The sequence below is a fragment of the Arvicola amphibius genome, chromosome 6 (genome assembly GCF_903992535.2).
Source record: "Arvicola amphibius chromosome 6, mArvAmp1.2, whole genome shotgun sequence".
Taxonomy (NCBI): Eukaryota; Metazoa; Chordata; class Mammalia; order Rodentia; family Cricetidae; genus Arvicola; species Arvicola amphibius.
This window is the reverse complement of record NC_052052.2, coordinates 128,716,613-128,739,021: the sequence shown is the minus strand read 5'-3', so window position 1 is coordinate 128,739,021 and position 22,409 is coordinate 128,716,613. Positions and strand designations below refer to the sequence as shown.

Below are 22,409 nucleotides of genomic sequence, written 5' to 3'. Positions count from 1 at the left end.
ATCTTTACCAAAATTTTTGAGAAATTTGATTTGAGAAAATGCTTTGCACCAAGACTTTCTTCCTTTAATTGTAGACAGTGAGAAACAAGCATTAGACTGCAAAGCAAAGTCACAGGCAGGGTGGATATCCAGAGGAACTTGATACCAGAGTCAGGTAAAGACAGGATGAGAAAAGAAATGTACAACTCAGGTTCCTTATGAGTACACAAATACCAAGGCTATCAACATGAATATTAGCATGTCAGATCCAGCAGCATATTAAAAGGATTATTTACATTTGTGACAATGAAATGGGATTTATTCTAGGAACTTAAGGGTGGCTCAACATAAGAAAAATTTGCATACTATACCATGACTAGAATAAAGAGTAAGGAACACGTGGTCATCTCAATCGACAAGAAAGGTATTTGATAAAATCTGACAGTCTCATATGAGAAGTAGAAATCAAGAAACAAGGGCAAACATAATCCTCAACATAATCAACAGTATTCAGGGAAAAGAAAGAAAGCCATTGCTGGGTGCCTACCGACACACTCAGTGTTGAAAGGCTCCAAGTCTTCTCCCTAAAGTCACAAGTCAGGACTGTCTTCTTGCACACTGCTACTCAGTGTTGTCCCAGAAGTTAGAGCATTGTCACACAACAAAAGGAAGGAAAGGCATTCTGAAAGGAAGATGTCACTGTGTGCAAATGACCTGATCCTGCCTGTAGAGAACCCCGTAGAAACTCACGAGGAAGCCAATAGTGCTAACAGATAAACTCAGGGAAGATGTAAATCACAGAGCCAAGAGCAGACAATCCAGGGTCTATACACCATCAACGAATAATCCAAAAACAGAATTGGAAAAGTAACTACATTTACAGTTGTATCTTAAAGACATTTAATTTTAATTAGCTATTTAGCAGTGAATATAACCAAGAAAATGAAAGTCTCTGTTTGCTAAAGACTGAAAAGCGTTGCAGATGTAGATAAGAGGGAAATCATGGAGCATTGTCCCAGATTCATGAATTGCAGAGTCAATACCACAGCTAGTTGAAGAAAAAAAACATAGGTGTGGCTGGGTATGGTGGCACACATCTTTAATCCCAGCACTCGGAAGGAAGAGGAAGGTGGAGTTTGAGGCCAACCTGATCTGCAGATCAAGTTCTAGAAAACTAAAGCCACATAGAGAAACTCTGTCTTGAAAAGCAAACAAAAGTAAATAAATTAAAAAGTAAAATAAAAATATATGCAACAATGCTGTAGCAATTACAACAGTTTGATATGACCTTGAGGACAGACATGCAGACAAATGAAAGAGGATAGCAAGCCCAGAAGTAGATTCTTGCATATGTAGTTAATTGATTTTTAAAATATTTTAATTAATTCTTTGAAATTTTATACAATGTATTTTAAACATATTTACCCTCTATCCCCAGCTTCTACCATAACCACACTCCCATTCCTTTCCACCCAACTTTGCATCTTTCTTCTTCTTCCTCCTCCTTCTTTAAACCCAGCAAGTCATCTGTGTGATCTAACTAGTCTTGGGAGGTCAACCCGCCAGCGTTCACAACATTAAAACAAGCTGATTGTTAACAAAAGATCTATGAATATTCAATAAGGAGCAGCTCGCCTTTTCAAACAAATTTGCAGGAGCGAAAATGGGTATGCACATGCAAAGAAAGAAACTGGACCTCAGACTACTAAAAAACAACAAACAAATAAAAACCCACTAACCCAAAGTGGATCAAAGACCAAAACTTAAGAACTAAAATGATAGAACTTTTAGAAGAAAATTTCAAGGGAATATATGAATATGGAACCGTATTGGTTTTATAGATGTGAGATCTGACGTATAGGCAATAAAAAAGAATTGAGCTTCACTATAATTAATAATTTAGAGTCATCAAAAACATTATGGCTACAAACAACCTACGGAATTGGATAAAGTATTTGCAAACAATATATCTAGAAAAACAGCTACGACAGTCTAGTATATAAAGAACTCATACACTTTAATAACAATAAAAAATAGTAATCCAAACTTGAATAAATAACTTGAATAAACGCTTCTCCAAAGAAGACATACAGATGGCTTGTAACTACAGGAGGAGGTGGTCAATAGCAATAGTCATTAGGGAAATGCAACTCAAATCCATGCTTGTGGACATCACTATCAAAAGAACAGGAAGTAAGGAGTGTGGGTGATGGTGTAGAGAAATCAGAACCCCCAACCTTTCAGTGGAAATGTCAAGTGATGTAAGCTACTCGGAACAAGGGTGTTGATTCCTCGAGATTCAAAGCTAGAACCAAGCAATTTCACTCCTAGCTACACACTCAAAAATCTCTCAGGTAGACTCGGGAGTCTGAACACCGGTGTTCATGGTGGTGTCATTCACAGCAACCAAACAGGGAAACTCCCCCAGGTTCATGGTGTCTTCACACAAACAAGATGGATGCATACAGTAACAGAGTGCCATTCAGTCCTGAAAAGGAGGGAAATTCTGGTATGTTACAATGCACATGAGCCCCCATTCACTCACCCGTCTCTGCTGAGCGCTGAACCCAGGGCCTTGCGCATGCTCAGCATGCACCCTACCACTGAGGTATGCCCTCAGCCTCAGGGAGACCTTCACCACACAATGAAGTAAACCAGATACAGAAGGACAAATACTGCAGGAGTCAGTTCATCTGTGTTTCCTGAGGCAGAGATGACTGGTGGCAGGTGGGAGGAGGGAATGACAGCGACAGCATGCGGACATACAGAGTTTCTGGCAGAGATGTGGAAGAGAGTTACCTACGAGACAGGACTAGAAATTAGACGAAGAAATAATCTGTCTTGGTTATGAAGAGTTTGGAGGCTGAGGATTTAGCTCAGTGGGTAGGCTGTTTGCCGAACATTCTCAAAGCCCCCCCAGCCCTGCACAAACTGGGCATGGTGCACTCCTTGAATACTAGCACTCAACAGGTGGAGGCGGGAGGATGAGAAGTACAAGGTCATTTTGGCTGCACAACAAATTCAAGGTCTGAGCCACTTGAGAGCTTGTGAAACAAGCCTGCTGAGATGGGTCAGCCAGTAAGAGCACCTGCCACCAAACTTAACAGCCTGAGTTCCATCCCTGGGATTCGCATGAAGGAGAGAGAGAGAGAGAGAGAGAGAGAGAGAGAGAGAGAGAGAGAGAGAGAGAGAGAGAGAGAGAGAGAGAGAGAGCTGGCTTCTGCAAATGGTCTTCTTATTTCCACATGGATGGCATTACACGTGTGCTTCCCTATCCCACAGGACACTAAATAGGATGGATATATATATATATATATATACATATATATATATATATGCAACAAAACCCCAGAATTTTAACACTGTGCTAAGAAATAGATGTGCAATAGCCAAGCAAGAGCTATTGTGCTAGCTTCCGAACAACTTCTTATTCTTGCAGGCTATGGAGATGTCCTCATTTGGTAAAATCAGCAGTGACCATGTGAAAATGCTGCTTCTCTTACTTACACTCTGGGTCAGTGAGCATCTCCCAGTTTACTTTTGACACTTTTGGAAACATACAATAAACCATTGCTTTCTTGGAATCCTTGAAGCAAGGTCTACAAAGAGTTAAATCCCTGCTTTTGGTTTTATTCCTTTGTCCATAGCCGAATTTCTCATGGTGGCCATTTTCAAAAGTTCCTAGGCAACCCTCAGCTCAGTCAGGACCTAGTGATTCCTATTCTTAATGTAATGGCTGACACTCATGTCACTGCTGACCCTCTGGTCCTATCTGTCTTGGAATTGTCGCTGTAAGGCAGAGACAGAACTGGATGTGTGGATCACATCATTCTTTTAATTAAGAAAGGGCCTCAGTAAGACCCAAGCCCGCCTTTGTTGTTGAGAACCTCTTATCCTCACCTAATCTTTCCTTTGGCATTTCTACAGAGTAGTTCGGAGAACCTAGCAACTCTTTATCCTTCTAGCACCTGCTACCTTCTCCACTCAGCTACAGTGATTTAAACAATTGACACTGTTATTCTGTATCTCGAGTTGTTACCACACCTGTTCTGCTAAGCATGCAAGTCCTTTGTTCTTAATAAACAGATAGGAATACGCACCAAAAACGTCATCCTTGGTAACTCTCTTGGGATGTAAGTGTAGAAAGCAGATGTTCTTGGTTTTTTGTTTCTGTAGTTTATGTGTGTGTGTGGTGTGTGTATGTGTGTGTGGTGTGGTGTGTGTATGTGTGGTATGTGTATGTGTGTGTGGTGTGTGTATGTGTGTGTATGTAGTGTGTATGTGTGTGTGTGGTGTGTGTATGTGTGTGTGGTGTGTGTATGTGTGGTATGTGTATGTGTGTGTGGTGTGTATATGTGTGGTGTGTGTGTGTGGTGTGTGTATGTGTGTGTATGTGGTGTGTATGTGTGTATGTGGTGTGTGTATGTGGGGTGGGGTGGTATATGTGTATGTGATGTGTGTATGCGGTATGGTGTGGTGTGTGTGTGTGTGTGGTGTGTGTATATGTGTGTATGTGGTGTGTATGTGTGTGTGTGGTGTGTGTATGTGGAGTGGGGTGGTATGTGTGTGATGTGTGTATGTGGTATGGTGTGATGTGTGTGTGTGTGTTTGCAGCCTGTGTGCATTCTACATACAGCCTTACTTGAAATCAGTTGAGAGCTAAGAGATGGTCTACCATCCTCCTCTACAAACTTCATAGGAAGAGTCTAAATTTCTAGCCCTGGCCCATGAAAGTGCTTAAAGCTGCCATTTTACAACACTGGAAAAAACTATACCAGAGTTCAGCCCCAACTCCATGCCTGGGCCTTATTACAGGACACTCTGTTCCAGGAAACAGTGGTGGAGAGTCAATAGCATGTCTCATTTCATTCCATATCCGAGAGCTCACCTGGAAGTCAAACAAAACAAAGGAGCAGATGGAGCTTATGGGCTAAGCACTGTCCAATATCAAAGAAATAGGGATCTTTTAAAGTATCCTTTTAACTTTTAATTTTTATTATTTGTAAGTAGGATTGTTTATTATGACTCTGCGTGTGTGTGCGTGTGTGTGTGTGTGTGTGTGTGTGTTATATAGGTGTGGGCACATGTGTGCACTCATGCATGTAGAGGCTAGAGGTCAGTCTCAGATGTTATTCCCCAGGAGCTGGCCACTGTTTTTTGAGACAAGGGCTCTCACTGGGTCCTAAGGCTTGCTGATTAGACTAGGTTTACTGGCCAGCCCCACCCCCCACCCCACCAGGGATCCTTCTGTCTTCATCTCCACAGTACTAGGACACAGGCACATGCCACCACACCTAATTTTTCACATGGGCACTGGAGAGTGACCTCAGGGCCTCATGTACCCGATCCATTTCTGCAGCTCAGATTCTCTTGTGACATTCAGGATGAACAATGTCTTCGTTAGGGTCTCTAAATGCCATGATGAAACACATGGCCAAAATCAACATGGGGAGGAAAGAATTTATTTGGCTTACATAGCCTTCCTGAATCACGGTCCATAGAGGGAAAGCAAGGCAGGAACTCATAGTAGGCATGAAACCTCAGGTAGGAACTGATGCAGAGGCCATGGAGCGGTGCTGCTTACTGACTTGCTCAATCTGCTTTCTCATAGAACCCAGGACCACCAGCCCAGGGTGGTATTACCCACAATGGGCTGGGCCCTCCCACATCAATCACTAAATAAGAAAATACCCTACAAGCTTGCCCACGGCCCAATCTCATGGAAGCGTTTTCTTAATTGCAGGTTTTTCCTCTCAGATGGCTATAGTTTATGTCAAGTTGACACAGAATTTGCCAGCGCACAGATGGGGTTTGGAGCGTTTTATCAGAATGCCGTATTAAAAGGAAGCCCTCCCCGCAAAGGGAGATCTGCTGTGCTTGTCATCCATCACTGCTCTGTCTGCCCCCTTTTTTGTTTGTTTGCTTTTAATATCTGATTCTCCAATAGTTTTCTTCGCTTGTACACCTCCCAAATGTAGGGTCTCTGACCCCATCCATGCAAGATAAAGTCACCAAGCCTTCAATTAAGACCCCCCCCTTTTTTTCTCCCTTAACCAAGATCCTCTGAGGCTTTTGAAGACAGGAAGGTTGAACGTTCCAATCTTAAGCAAAAGTCAGCTGGACACGGGTCTAAGACATTTAATCTTATCAAGCTGATTAGATTGCCTAGAGCCGTGAAAATGATGATAGATAAAAAAAAAAAAAAAAAAAAAAAAAAGCTGCAAGAAAGTGGAGTGGCTCAAAATGGTGCGAATTCAGGTAGAAGGATGTTGTTTAATGCTGTCAACTTCCAAATCAAAAGGAAAGTGGGGAGGGAAAGGCAATTTAACAGCAGCTTGCCCTCCTGCTTTGTGGCAAAGCCAAGCTGTCTACCCAAGGAACCGTTGCAACTCCAATTAATATTAAAAGCAAAACCTGTGGTAACCGAACACTGCAAACACAATCGCGACCCTGTACGAAGTGACTGCCGGCTGTCTCCTGGGAATCAGTCCTAAACAGCCGCTGTTGCGCGGGAACGCGTCCGAGAACTCAAACTTCTCCGCAGCAATGTTGGAAATTTCAATGGAGATTTGAGTTGACGGCAAGGCGATTGCTCTTTCTCGGCGCTTCGAAAGAAAAGATGAGAACTGGCCCGTGTCTCTTGGCTTCAGCTAGAACCTGGCGTTTCTCGGAAAAGCGGAAGTGGAGAGCCTGAAGGGGAGCAGGGAGTAAGGGCAGAACTCAGAGAGTCTGTGAGGTAGACCACTTACGACACGCGGGAACCAAAAGTCGGAATCAACTGACTTGCCTAAAGCCCGCCCTCGAGTTTAGGGAATTTCCAAGCGAAGATCCCAGCAAAGACTGGTTTTGGTGTAGAGGTGCTCAACTATGGCATTTATTTTTGATTGTTTTTAGTAGCTTCACTATTATATCATGTGGCTTATCCACGCCAGGGTAGAGGCCCCACGGACGAATGAATAAGCAGATGAATGAATGGGAACTAGAGCTCAGCGTACACAGACAACTGATAACCAAAAGCTTTAGGTGAAGGAAGGGCCCAGGCTTTCAAAGGTCTACTAAGAAATGGGTGAAGGGTTTAGCATGGGCTTTAGAGTAACTGGAATTAGGCTTTTTCAAATCAGATACCCATTTGTTGAACCCTGAGGTTTGGGCTCAGAGTGTCCTCACACAATGCAAATAAAGCACTTGGTCCTTCCCTGTGAAGCCAAATAAGCTAACAATAAATACCTCAGATGGCTGTCACATGTCATCTCATTTAGCGTATTCTAGATCCTGTCCTGATGGGTATAGGAGGCCTCAACACAGGTGCTCTGGCACGGCTACAAGTAAACTTCACTCATAAAATATTGGCACTACCTTTATCACATGATCACATCATTGTTACAAGTTATGAGAATCTCAGTATCAGTTTGTGGGGCCCTGAGGTGTCATGACAAGAACACAATGCCACACCTGTGACGTTCTCCGTGGGGTGTCATGATGCAGCATCTGATCCCGAACAGAAGATCGTTCTGCAGAACAGTACCCAGCCATTTTCAACGGTGCCAGTGAGGATTGAGACACCGTACCAGTGGGTGGAGAAGCTGAGTGATGAGGGGCAAGGACAGAGCACTCTCGGAATCCTGATTTTCTGGGAGAACTGGCTACTGTGAGAAGCAGGGCAACTGGAGTATAATCTTTGTGTCATTCTTAATTTTTTTTTCTGTAGGCTGGATATTATTTCTAAACAAGTTTATGAAGTCAAAAAAATATTGGTACTGAAAGAGGAACATGGGACAGAGCGCTCAGGGGTGGAGTGTCTACTTATTGGAGGAAGAACGCTGGTCTAGCATGCATGAGGGCCTAGGTTCAATTCCTACCACCAGGAAGAGAGAGGGGGAGAGACCGACAAACTGATAGACAGAATTTTAAATTTCCTTCCTTCTAATTAAAACTATCTTGTTCATTTGGAGAGAAAAAACTGGATGCCCTCATGCTGAAGAACGAAATTACACCCATATCCATCACCTTGCACAACCATTAACCCCAAAGGAACTGAAGACCTCAGTCTGGAAGCTGAAATACTGAACCTGCTGGGCAAACATAGTCAGTGCCCTACGAGATGCTGGTGTAGAAAGGGATCTTCTAAACAGGACTCCATTTGTCCAGGAATAAAGGGCAACAATCGGCAAGTCTCACAGCATAAAACTAAAGTTTCTGTACAGCAAGAAAATAATCAATAGGAAAGAAAAAGCCTACAAACTAGAAGAGAATCTTCACCAGCTATGTATCTGACAGGATTAATATCCACAGTATATATGGAACTCAAAAACAAACAAACAAACAAAAAAAAGGGAGTCAAGAAAACAATTGACCTATCCAAAAATCAGGCTGAGATCCGAACAGAATCTTTAAAGAAGAAATAAAGCTGGCTAAAAACCATGTCAAATGAAAGTGCTCCACTCGTAATTTTCTTTTACCTGAGTTAGAATGGCCCAACGGGCACACAACTGACGAGTGTGGCAGAACACGTGGGGAAAGAGGACCTCATTCACTGTGGATATGACTGTACCCGGATTGTCTAGGTTCTCTGGAAATCAGTGTGGAGAAGTCCCCAAAACTGGAAAACAATGAGGAACTTTACAAGGAAATGGATGGGACTGGAAACTGTTATACTGACCCAGGTAACCCAGACCCAAAAGACAAATACTTCATGTTTGCTCTCGTCTGTGGTTCCTAGCTCCGAATCTTCAGGATCTAAGCTGGAGTAACCACAGAAACCAAGAAAGTAAAAAGATATCATGGGAGCACTAGAGAGGAGACTAATACGCTACAAATGATCTAAAGGGCGAAATGGAGAAATGGGTGCCTTAGGGTTTCTATTGCTGTGAAGCAACACCATGACCATGGCAACTCTTATAAAGAGAAACATTTAATCAGGGTGGCTTACAGTTCACAGGTTTAGTTCGTTATCATCGAGGTGGGAAGCAAGGCCCCATGCAGACAGACATGGTGCTGGAAAAAGAGCTCAGAGTTCTTACATCTTGACCCAAAGGCAACAGGAAGAGGTCTGTCTCACTAGGCACTGCTTGAGCATATATAAAACCTCAAAGCCCACATCCACTATGACACACTTTGTTCAACAAGACCACACCTCCTTCAACAAAGCCACACCTACTAATAGTGACACTTCCGTTTGAAAGCCATTTTCCTTCAAACCACCACATGGAGAAGGGGGCTTTAATTGGGGAAAGGAAGGATGGCAACACAGGAGTGGAATGGAGGAGGAATAAATAGCACTAAGAATCTCTGGGAAACCCTTAAGGAAATACATTTTACATTTACCTAAAATTGCATACAACATATATAACTGTATATGAATACATATGTATCTTAAATGAAATTATACTATGCTACTAGGGCTGATAATGCTTTACCCAAGAACAATAGAAACAAACAAACAAATAACCAGCTCTAGGCATGAGAAACCTTCTAGAGTTGTTGGGAAGGGAAATCCCAGGACTCCAGAACAACACAGGCTATTGCTGTTGCCCTTGGTTGCCCCCAAGAACTTGATGGTAAGTACCAATTGCTGAAGACACCATGTACCTCAGACACAGGACTTGGAAGATTTGAGCTGTGTCTGACCTGATTTATGGCCTGTTCACAGGAGGGAAATCCTGCCTGGTACTGGAAACTTAGCCACGTATCCAGGGTTAATGAAGTCATGACTCTTGGAAGAGAATCCGAGTTTATTAGAAATGCATAATTCCTAGCTGCATTCTAAATACTTCTCCTTACACCCACAGATAAGTACAGCCCTCACCCCTCATCAGAGAAGCTTCATTTTGCAGCAGATGGAGACCATCACAGAAACATACAACTGATCGAAATACAGAGAATGGCTGGTCCTGGAGCGTCAGCCTCAATACATCTACAACACAACTCCTGCACCCACTGCTCAGGGAACGTGGGAAAGATGGGCAGAAAGGTTGTAAGAGCCAGAGGACTGTGAAGTCCGCTGTGAGATTATGTTTATGATGCTACAGCAATCTGATTGCCTAAACAAGATCTAGTGATGACAGCACTAAGACTAAGCTGACATTAAAGGGGTAAATCTAGAGGAGCCCCACCCTTAGACAAAGAACTGTATGTACTTTACAACTACTGAGAAAGGCAGAACTAGTAGTCCCCAGGGATAAGCCCCATAATTGGGTATCCAATACCAAGAGGTCAGCTCTGAAATCATATACATACAAGCAACACTAAAGGAACCTAGCAAGTTGTATTTATATATTTACAGATATATATATGCAACAATTATATATGCAACAATAATAATTAAAGAAAACAAAGCCATGAATTTAAGAGGAAGTAAGAAGGGACATGGGAAAGGTTGAAAGGGGGAGTAATATAATATTTCAATTAAAATTTATAAATTATTCCAGGTGATGGTGGCACAGACTTTAATCCCAGCACTCAGGAGGCAGAGGCAAGCAGATCTCTGTGAACTTGAGGCCAGCCTGGTCTACAGAGCTAATTCTAAAACAACCAAGGCTACACAAAGAAATCCTGTCTTGGAAAACAAAATGGCCAAGAAATGTAAGAGGAATGGAAATCAAGACTATAAGAGACATCACCTTACACTAGTTAGAATCTAGGGTACACTGAATGCTTGGTGAATACTCTACTAAGCCACATCCCTAGATGCCTCCATCCCAGGGAGAATAACTGTCATCAACAGGACAAAAAAATTACCAATGCTAGTAGGGATGCAGACTCTTACAGATGCTGATGGGAATAGTAACAGAGCCACTGTGTAAAACTGCACAGATCGTCCTTTTAAAACTAAACGTAGAACCATCTGATCACATGGTTCTATCTGATCACATGATCACATAGCTGAGTATATCTACAAAGGGTATGGAGTCAGTAAGCAAAAAAAATAATGGCCATGTTTATGGTAGTACTGTTCATATTAGTAGATGCACTCAGCCTGGATGCCCATCAGTGTATGAATGGGGAAAATATGTGCGCTTTCTGTCTGTCTGTCTGTCTGTCTGTCTGTCTCTCTCTCTCTGTCTGTCTCTGTCTCTCTCTGTCTCTCTCTCTGTCTCTCTCACACACACACACATGCACAGACATAAAGAGAGAGAGAGAGAGAGAGACATCTAAATTGTATCTACATATCTATCTATCCGTAGATAGTAAGATGTAAGATTCCTTACTACAGCCGGGCGGTGGTGGTGCACGCCTTTAATCCCAGCACTCGGGAGGCAGAGGCAGGTGGATCTCTGAGTTCGAGGCCAGCCTGGTCTACAAGAGCTAGTTCCAGGACAGGCTCTAGAAACTACAGGGAAACCCTGTCTCGAAAAACCAAAAAAAAAAAAAAAAAAAAAAAAAAAAAAAAAAAAAAAAAAAAAGATTCCTTACTACATGCTGCGTTTTTTTTTTTTTTTAAATGATTTCAGATCTAGATAACATAACTATTTATTGATTCTTTGGGAATTTCACATCATGCAACACAATCCCATTCACCTTCCAGTCCCTCCATTTCCTCCCCTCACCCCTGCATTGTCCCCTCCAGCCCTCCCCCAGTTAATTAAAATGAATTAAAAACAAAACAAACAACCATCTTGCTTCTCTGCCTGTCCCATCACTCCTCATTCTTGCTAGTGGCACTGGAACCTGCAGTGTGCCATGCAGCACACCCTTTTGTGCAACCAGCCCCACCCGGAAATGTTGGTTGCAATGGTCTGGTTCAAGGCTTTTAACAAACCATCACCACTGGACCCTCACTGAAACTCCTCTCAGATATCCTGCTGTTGCCCAGAGTCACAGAGATCCCTCGGCTAGCATTCCACAGGACCAGTCCCTTCATGTACTCTTAACAGGTAGATGGGGTAGATGTTAGGGTGAGCCAACCCAAGTCCCGGGATGTGGACCTGGGAGGTAGCTGAGCTGGTCAGTCCAGGTCACTGGGACCACCGCCCTCCAGGCAAGGGGCAAAGTCCACTCTCCTAGGCCCATGCCATCAGGGCTAGTTCTCCCAAGCCAATGATGAGGCCATCTCCCCCAAGTGTGGAGCCAGCTATTCAAATGGGGGGCTCAGATAGCCTACTGCAGAGTCTAGCAAGGGGAAGGGCCAGCTCAGTACAGCCCTTGAATTTCAACACAGATGGTTCCCTTGGCCCCGTGTGGTAACACATGTCATGGACATCAACACAGACCCCAGCTGCAATGGATCCATGGACCCAGACATGGCCCTCGGCAGCAGCCCTCGCCAGGATGATACCATGGCCCTATGTGGCAGTGCAGGCCACTCAGATGGGCATGGCTCCTGTGGTGGCACAACCCTTGGACACCAGCATGGCCACAGGTGGCAGCCCAGACCCTGGGCATCCTTGTGGCCTTTGGTATCAACATGGGTCATGGATGTCAACACAGATCCAGACATGGCCCTTGGCAGCAGCCCAGGTCCAGACGACAGCCATCATGGCCCCATGTGTCAAGCAAGCTATCCACATCCGCCTGTTCCTCACTGCCTTCACTTCTTTGGGTCTGCCTCTTACCACAGCACAGAAACCAGTCTGCTCCTCTTTCTCTCCCATTCTCTCCCATATATTTGTTCATCAGAATGGCCCTACCCACCCAGCACTGGAAGGCACAAGGCGGGCCTGTGAAAGGCTGGTCCACGGGTGTCTTTCACCCACCTGAGCAGAGTCATTACTGTGGTTTTATCATTGAAATACAGACGTACATGTATAATGAAATATCTTTCAACCACAAAAATCATTTTTGTCATTTGTAGTGGGCTATTACATTAATAAGCTAGAGACATGTGCTCGCTCAGTTGTGGAAACTGAATGGTTGACCTCCTGGAAGAATGGGGCAGTCACTAGGGGCTGGAAGAGTGGAGAGGGAGGGGAAGGAGAGATGTTCAGTAGACCACAGACACAGAGGAAGGAGGAGCTGTTTTGTGGAACTTTAAGATATTGGTTAAAACAAGAATAACATCTGTCGTAGTTTGGGTTCTCAGAAGTCGAGTTTTGCTATGTACTCTGGCTGATCTCACACTCAGCCTTGTAAGTGCTAGGATTATAGGTGTGTACAACCACACCCAGCTTGTGTTTCTATACTGAATTATCCCCCACAAGGTATACAAATGTGTGTCTGCAAACTGTTGCTCAACTGGTAACCATAGTGACAGAAGGGAATACAGCAGGATGGGTACCAATCCCTCTCTACTTCTTTTTATTAGAAAAGCAGAAATTGGGCACACCCACCTTTTAATTAAAGTTTCCTTTTATGAAGGTGAACTCTGGTTCTTGAAATTTGCTATAAAATTCATCAAATGGAAATGTAAAATCCATGTCTGAATTTTCAGAAATTTCTTTTTTGGGGCCTGGGGATCAATCCCAGAGCCTAAAGCACTCTGGTCTAGTGTTCTACCACCTACAGACATCTCTAACCCTTGGACTTTAGAAAGACTCACAATGATGTAGTTCAAATGGTGGCCTAGCACTCTCAAGGTAGCCTAGGCTAGCCTTGAATTACTGATCTTTTTGCCTCCAGGGTGACGAGATCATAGGCATATGCCACCACGCCCCACTGAATTTTCAGTAAATGTGAAACAAATAGGCAGTGCCGCAGACTGAATATTTTTCTTTAAAACATGTATTTAGAGGGATGGGATTATGTCTCAGCAAGCATGAGAATCTGTGTTCAATCCCCAGTACACATATAAAAAGCTGGGCATGGCTATGCATGCCTGTAACCCCTAGATTTGGGGGACAGAGACAAACGGATACTGAGAGTTTACTGGTCAGCCAGCCAGCCTGGCTGATATGGTAAGCTCCTGATTTGATGACATAGCCTGGCAGGATGGGGGAAGACAGACAGGCAGACAGACAAACAGACAGACAGACAGACAGACAGACAGACAGACAGACAGAGGAAGATGCTTGCCATCCTGGTCTGGTGTCCACATGAGTGCGGTGGTGTGCACACTCATGGAGAAAGGAGAAAAGAATTCTCTTTAGCCCTTCTCTCTTCTTTCATTTCTTAGGAGAAGAACAGAATGACCTAGCTCTGGCCAATCTTTCCCCACCTCTAGAAGGTGACAGGTTCCAGGTCCTCTCCCCACTGCAGTTAACCTCCCTGTCTGTGAGTGTTCTGGGATGAGCCGCGGTGGCTCCAGTTTCTACTTTCTCCAGCCCTAGCTGCGAAGCAATTTCTCAAGACAGTTTAACTTCACCAGCAGGTAATTTCAATCCGGTGGAAGCATCAATCTGACGTGGACATGTTATCTTCATTATTTTAATTACTCTTCAAAAACTTTTTTTCCCCAACACTTTCCAAGAATCGTTGACTAGAAATTGTCAGGCCTCGCCTTATCACGGCTTCATAGTGGCATCATTTAGCCGCATACCTAAGTCATGGAATTTGTTTGTGAAACTCTTTATCTCAAACTAGTGCGAGGGAAAAAGTTCCCTTTTTGATGGGAAGTCACCCACCTCTGTCACACTGCTGTCTGCGCTCATCTGAACAGCTGACAGTTTCTGTTAATTTACTCTCACTCCCCAGCTCGGCTTCCCGTCTGGAAAGCCGGAGTGATTTTTGAATAACAGCAAGGCATATCTGATGTGGCAGCAACTGGCAACTCTGACACTGAGCTTGGCTGTGGCCATCACCCAGGATTCCTCACTTCTCCTTGAGAAGCAATTACAATTTCACAGGCTGGAATTAAATCTCCCTGCGGTATGAGTAGAGTAACCGGCGATGTCAAAGTGATTTCGAGCTGCTAATCTCTTGCTGGAGTAGGAGTGAAAATAGAGCCCTTCCTCGTGGAAGGGAAGGCCTGGCAACTTTAAAGCTCCAACTCTTTGATATGTTTTAATTCGCACCAAGGTCAGCTGGCGCAGCTTCCCCCCAAGAAAACTGATACCTCTAGTTGATAGAAGATGCGATATTTTCCTAATGATGGGAGTTAGGGGAGGTTAAAGGGAAAGGAAGATGTATTTGGGAAGGAAAAAAAATGGACCGGGGAGAAGATGATTCAGTCCAGGAACACGCTGAACAGGAGGACCTGAGGCTGATCCCCAGCGTCCACATAAAAAGCCAGTATGGTGGCATCTGTTTGTCATCCCAGAACTAGGGACATGGGACAGGAGGAGCCCCAGAGCTTGCTGGCCAGCCAGTTTGGTGAGTTGGGCAAGTCCCAGGTTCAGTGAGAGACACTGTCTCAAAAAAAGAGCCAGCCTTGGTGGTGCACGCCTTTAATTCAAGGACTAGGGAGGCAGAGTCTGATGGGTTTCCAGGAGTTCAAGGCCAACCTGGTTTACAGAGTGAGTTCTAGGTTGGCCAGAGCCACAGAGTGGAAACCCTATCTCAAATAAACAAGCATAAATCAACAAAAAACAACAGAGGATAGCTCTTGAGGAATAACACCTAAGGCTGACCTCTGGTCCCCACAGGAATATGTATACACATAAATTCACCTGAGCACATATGTGTACCCCACACAAGGCAATTCGTGTTTAAGAATGAAGGCGGGAAAGATGGTGCAGCTGGTTAAAGCACTCACTACACGTGCCTGAGGACCCGAGTTCCAACCCCAGAACTGATGGCAGAAAGACAGAACCAACTCCTGAAAGCTGTCCTCTGACCTCCATGTATGTACAATGACACACATGTGAATCTTATTCACATACATACCACACATACATACGTACGTACGTACACACGCACACACACGTACACACACTAATAACAGATAACCTTCTAAGACAGGGTGATGGAGGATTCTCATTGGCTAATAAACAAACTGCCTTGGCTTTTTGATAGGGCAAGATTTAGATAGGTGAAGTAGGCAGAACAGGAAAAAGGAAGTGAGGTAGATGGCTCAGACAATTGCCCCGCCTCTCCTCTCTGGGACAGTCACCATGACTCTTCTCAGAGAGCCAGATGCGATGGAGCCAGCCGCCAGGTCAGACATGCTGAATCTTTCCAGGTAAGACACCACTCGTGGTGTTACTTAGATTATTAGATATGGGTTAAAGCAAGAGATGTGAGAATTAGCTAGTAGGAGGCTGAAACTAATGGGTCAGGCAGTGTTTAAATGAATACAGTTTGTGTGTTGTTATTTCGGGGCATAAGCTAGCAGGCGGCCAGGAGCCAGGCGGGAAGAAAAGCAGGCCTGCCAGCAACTCCTTACTACAACAGGGTCTCAGGTCATCCACTCTAGCCTCAAGCCTCAAACTCACTCTGCAGCTGAGGCTAACCTAAAGTAATCCTCCTGCCTTCATTTCTCAAATGCTGGGATTATAGGTGCCTTGATAGTCTCCAGCTGGAGTCTCCTTTTACACAGAGTTACCACTTAGCACAGAAGACAGTGCCATATGTCGTCTAGGTCAGTGGGTTTCTGCCTTAGGTATAGACCACTTTCTATGCTTCCAGTCTGGTTGGTGAGGGTCGTTGGCTGGTTTTACATCAAGACATCTACATGGTGGTGCTTAAGGTGATCTTCTTTGGACTAGGGAAGGCATTTGTGCTGACAAGCTATGCCACCCCTGTTCCTCCCATCTGCCAGGTGTAATTGTTAAGTGGGATGGATGGGGCTGTCAGTGGTAATCTATAATATATTAAAATTCAGTCTGGTTCTGCAGATTTCATTTAATTAAACATCAACAATGTGTTTTTCCTGAGTAAGGACTCTAGACCTGGCAATAAAATTACTTAAACAAATAAGGAAACGAACATAGCTAAAACGTGATGCGTGTGTATCAAGTAGCCCAGCCGTTGTTTATCACCATTTCCAGTAGTTAGAGGCTAGAAAAATGTGTGGACCTTCAGCTCACCATAGATGCAGGGGTGTTGGTGTGAGGTACCCCAACATTGTATTCTAACCCAGTCCTTCATCCTATGCCTTGGCTGTCAGCTTTTATTTTTAAATACGGTTAAATTCACACAGCAAACTTACACATTCCAATGACATCAACTCAATATATCCTCAGTGCTGTGCAGTTACCACTAGAGTCCAGACAGCACGATACCCATTCAGCAACCATTATTATTCCCCTCACCCCAAGGACCCAGTCTCTTGCCTAAATTTTCAGGACCTCAATAATAATTCATGGCTCCATGAATTTGTTCATTCTAAATATCTCAGGTAATTGAAATGATACAATTTATTTCTTATATTTGGCTAATTTCACTTGATGTACTGTTTTAAAGTTTTATCATACACACACACATACATGCACATACACACACAGTTTGTTTATTCATTCGTGTGTTGATAAGCATTTGAGCTGCTCCTACCTTTTGGCTACTGTGGAGAGTGCTATTTTGCATGTGCAAATGTGTGTTGGAGTACCTGTTTGTAGTTCCTGATATGTAGCTAGAAGTGGAATTTCATGAAATAGGATTGTCTTTAACTTTCTAAGGATCCGGCATCTCATTCTGTGGGCTCATATATTTCCATTTTTTAGACATGTTTAGTAATTTTCTCTAGACTATTTCAAACCTATTAAGAGCTCGGGAGTCCAGCAACCCTCCTGTGCCCGTCACACCCTCCAGAATGGTCCCGCTTTCTACGCATGCTCCATCTTATGCATACTTTTCACTGCTTTGAAGTTTGTTAAAAAAAATTTCTGTAGAACATATGTATTTTAAATTTACATCTATGTCTCTATTTATTTACTATGTGCAGGGCATGGGAAGGATGATGGTAGCACGTGGAAGTCGGAGGACAACTTGAGAGAGTCTACTCTCTCCTTTCACCACTTGGTCACGGGGACCAAACTCAGGTCATCAGGCTTGGGGGGCAAGTGTCTTTACCCTTGGAGCCGTCTTGCTGGCCCAGCTAAAATTTTAAAACAAATACCATATAGCAAGTAATTCCTATCCCCTCTCAACTTAAATGCATCTAAAATAGGAAGGAGTATCTTTTTTGCATAAATCAATATAACAAAATTAGCACAAAATCCTTAATGCCAATCAGTATGTAATCAAGATTTACTTTTCCCTGAGTCTTAAAATATAGTCTTGTGTTTGATTGTTTTGAACAACAAAAAAAAAATCCCAACAAGGTCCATTTGATTTGATTAATTTTTATGTATTTTTAGGAGGGTGCTGACCTGGAGCTTAAGGCCAAGCATGTGTTAAGTGTGTGCTGTCACTCAACTGTTCCCCAGACCTTAGCGTCCTATAGGCTGGCTCTAATCTCCTTCCATTTTATCTATGCTATTGTTTTCTGAGAAGAATCTGAGGGGTTGTAGAATGATGAAACAATTATGGTATCTCCCTCCCTTCCTCCCTCCCTCCCTCCCTCCCTCCCTTCCTCCCTCCCTCCCTGCCTGCCTCTCTCCCTCCCTCCCTGCCTTCCTTCCTCCCTCTCCACTCCTTCTTTCCCTCCATCTGTCTCCTTTGGCAAGGGTTTGACGTATAACTTGGACTAGCCTTGAACTTACAGTCCCCTTTTCTCAGTCTCCCGGGTCCTGAGATGACAGGAACTCCTGACCGCACCTGGGTATAAATCGTCTTAAACACTTTCTGCCAAAAATCAGCTTCTTTAGCTGTCACTCACAAGCTTTAGCAACAGCTGTGAGAATCACCTGAGGTACTTTTTAGTTAAGAAAAATACAGATTCTTAGCCGGGCGGTGGTGGCGCACGCCTTTAATCCCAGCACTCAGGAGGCAGAGGCAGGCAGATCTCTGAATTCGAGGCCAGCCTGGTCTACAAGAGCTAGTTCCAGGACAGGCTCTAGAAACTACAGGGAAACCCTGTCTCGAAAAACCAAAAGAAAGAAAGAAAGAAAGAAAGAAAGAAAGAAAGAAAGAAAGAAAGAAAGAAAGAAAGAAAGAAAGAAAGAAAGAAAGAAAGATACAGATTCTTGGTCTTTCTGCCTCTCACTACATACTGGTCCTTCAGCCCCAGATGGCTCCTGAGGAGATGCAGGTGGCAGTGAGGACATCTGCATCTTTAGGGAGGAGCATAAGCAAATTGGAGACAAGTAGTCCCCATGAAGGAAGCACCAGCCTTGTAGAGAACGAGTTTTCCTTACTGTCTGGTTAGAGAAGTAGCCCTGTCCTTGGGAAAGGATCCTGACAGTGTACCAGTACCCTGGGGAAGAAGACGAAGGCCAATACCACCATCTTCACATTCAGCCACTTCAGCCAGAGATCATTTGAAGGATTCCTCAAAGCCATCAAGAGCCTCTGAACGCTGGTGTGAAAAGCCTATACGGAATGAGATCTTCATGCACTGACCATGCAGGAGGACTTGGAGTCTTAGGATATAAACAGCATTTGTGTGAGATTCTGCTGTGCAGGAAACTGGCCTCTTCTCCTCCACTTTCCTCTTTTCTTCTTCTTCTCCTTCTTCTCCTTCTTCTCCTTCTTCTCCTTCTTCTCCTTCTTCTCCTTCTTCTTCTTCTTCTTTTTGGTTTTGTTTTGTTTTTGTTGTTTCTCTATAGCTTTGAGGCCTGTCCTGGAACTAGCTCTTGTAGCCCAGGCTGGCCCTGAACTCACAGAGATCCGCTGGCCTCTGCCTCCCAAGTGCTGGAATTAAAGATGGGCACCACCACCACCCTGCACAGGTTCTTTTTTACAAGTCTCCACTTGTAAAAAATATTGTAATCCAATATTACTCTTCCACTTCCAACCCTTAAATTATTCCATCTTTGACCACTTGGAGGTCACTCAGCTTCTGAGCGGTATTCTATTGATATACAGCATCACCTGGTAACCTGTGTGGTCTTAATCCCTTTACTCTGTCACTGCAGGGTATTCCAGTTCCTCTCCTGTACTTTCTGTCCCAGACTCAGAATGAGCCACTTCTTCAAGGATCCCTGGCTCCCTTTATTATAGAATGGTTTTATAAGCCAAGAGCTGAGTGCCAGGAGTACTTGTTGCTTTTGGAGTGCCAATGCTTTTTGTCCCCCTCAGCTAACTGTGCCAGAAATATGTGTATGTTATATGGTAGTAGGTCTTAACTGTCAACTTGACAGGATGTTGTCACCATGGAAACACTCCTGTGAGTATATATCTATGATGGTGCTTTCAGAAAAGCTTAACAGAAGATAGAAGACCCAGCCTGAATGTGGCTGGCACCATCCCAGGGGCTCAGGTCCCACATGGAATAAAAATGGGAACATGAGCTGAGCATGCATGTCTCTCTGCTTCCTGACTATGGAGGCTGTGTGAGCAGTACTAAAATTTTTTTTTTTTTTTTTGGTTTTTCGAGACAGGGTTTCTCTGTGGCTTTGGAGCCTGTCCTGGAACTAGCTCTTGTAGACCAGGCTGGTCTCGAACTCACAGAGATCTTTTTTAAATCAATAATAATAATAATAATAATAATAAAAAATTTCCTCCAGGACAGTCAGGGCTACACAGAGAAACAACACACACACACACACACACACACACACAACAAAACAAACAAAAAACCCACAAAATTTTTTATAGGCACACAATGATTCATAAGCTCTAGAAACTAAGCTGCTATAAACAACCCACCACACGCTCTCCTTGCCTCAGCTCTGACATCCCCCCAAACACAAAGAACTGGGTTGTTGTAGCCAAGGAACACTTTTTAAATTACTGAGGCATAGTTGACACACACATACAAAAACATCTGGACAGCTGGGCTGATAACTCGGTCAGTAAAGCACTTGCCTTGCAATCCCACGGACATGAGTTGATCTCCAGGACCCACGTAGGAAAAATCTATTCTCCCTGAGGACTTCTTGCTATACACCTCTGGATAAGTGCACCTCTCAACCCTCATCAAAGCAGCTTGTTTTCACAATAGACACCAATCAACACAAATGTAGGTGGAGACTAATTCATTTCCTAGCCACCCAGCTCAGAAAATCACACAGATACTGTATTAATGACAGCACTGTGTGGCCAATGACTCAGGCATATTTCTAGCTAGTTCTTACATCTTGAATTTACCCATTTCTATTAATCTATATATCACCATGAGGCTATAAGGTTACTACTGGTAAGTTTCTGGGGGAGTCTGTCTCCTTCGGCAGCTACATGGCATCTTCTTGACTCCACCTACTCTCTCTCTCTCTCTCTCTCTCTCTCTCTCTCTCTCTCTCTCTCTCTGTATCTCTGTTCTGATTTCCTGCTTGGCTTACTCTGCTAAGCCATTGGCCCGAACAGCTTTATTCATCAACCAATAAAAGCAACACATATACAAAAGCACATCCCATATCACACAAAGACCCACAATCGATCAAGGTGCAGAGAGTGAGAAAATGCACATGATCAGCTGTAAATGGAACATAGATCACACTCCTTCCTCTCAAGGAAGCAGCATCAGGATAGAACAGGTAGAAGGGGCTGTCAGAGCTGGAGGCAGAGAATGATTACAGCGAAAGTCTTCCAGACGCTACAGGACGTTTGCACACACGAGCTCACAGTGGTTGTGACAAGGATACACAAGGCTTACACAAGCTTAAGTCAAACACAGTCCCAGCATGAAGAGGGGAAGTGAGCTCCCTAGCTAAGGAGCAGTTGACAGCTTTTGAGAGAGGGAGAGCTACAGGACGTTTGCACACACGAGCTCACAGTGGTTGTGACAAGGATACACAAGGCTTACACAAGCTTAAGTCAAACACAGTCCCAGCATGAAGAGGGGAAGTGAGCTCCCTAGCTAAGGAGCAGTTGACAGCTTTTGAGAGAGGGAGAGTCCATTTCTTTAAAGTTATTGTCCCTGGTAGACCAGCCAGGCTCCCGTGGATGATCCCATAGACCCTTGAGAAACACAAATCAGACCTAGTAAGTTTTTTTAATGAGGACACAAAGTTGGTTAGGTAGAGAAGTGGTGTGGATCTGGGAAGAGTTGGATGAAAGGGCTGGACATGATAAAAAATACAGTGTATGTCTTTCTCAGAGTATCTCTTTCTCTCTATTTTTCTCTCTCTCTCTCTTTCGTGTGTGTGTGTGTGTGTGTGTGTGTGTGTGTGTGCATGCATGCACACGAAGGTGATGATTTCCTCTTCAAGGAGATAACTAGTGTCCTTCTCTGGAACATAGCAACTTGGAAGAAAATCCTGCATGCCTAATGTCCTTGCAGAGCAAGAAATACTGATTTCTTTGCCTTCCTTGAACTGCCTACATATATGACTGAAAAATTGCCAGGCACTGGTGATGCATGTCTTTAATCCCAGCACACAGGAGGCAGAGGCAGGTTGATCTCTGTGAGTTCAAGACCAGCCTGGTCTACAGAGTGAGTTCTAGGACAGCCAGGGATACACAGTGAAACTCTGTCTCAAAAAATTCAAGATATATATTTATTCATAAAATTCTAGGTTCTGATTCATCCTTACTTCAAGTTGTCACAATTTTATTATTCCTTAAAATGACTATATATTGGCAGTCTGAGTCCCATCCTTGGAACACACATGGCTGGAGGAAAGAGCCAGCTTCTGAAG

The 22,409-nt window shown here is 43.8% G+C and overlaps 1 non-coding gene across 1 annotated transcript; it reads left to right on the top strand.

Moving 5' to 3' along the window:
- The first annotated feature begins 21,953 nt into the window (after window positions 1-21,953).
- LOC119818132 lies at window positions 21,954-22,097 on the top strand. The gene has a single exon (XR_005286041.1). It is a non-coding gene; the product is annotated as a small nucleolar RNA SNORA67 (small nucleolar RNA).
- The last annotated feature ends 312 nt before the right edge of the window (window positions 22,098-22,409 follow it).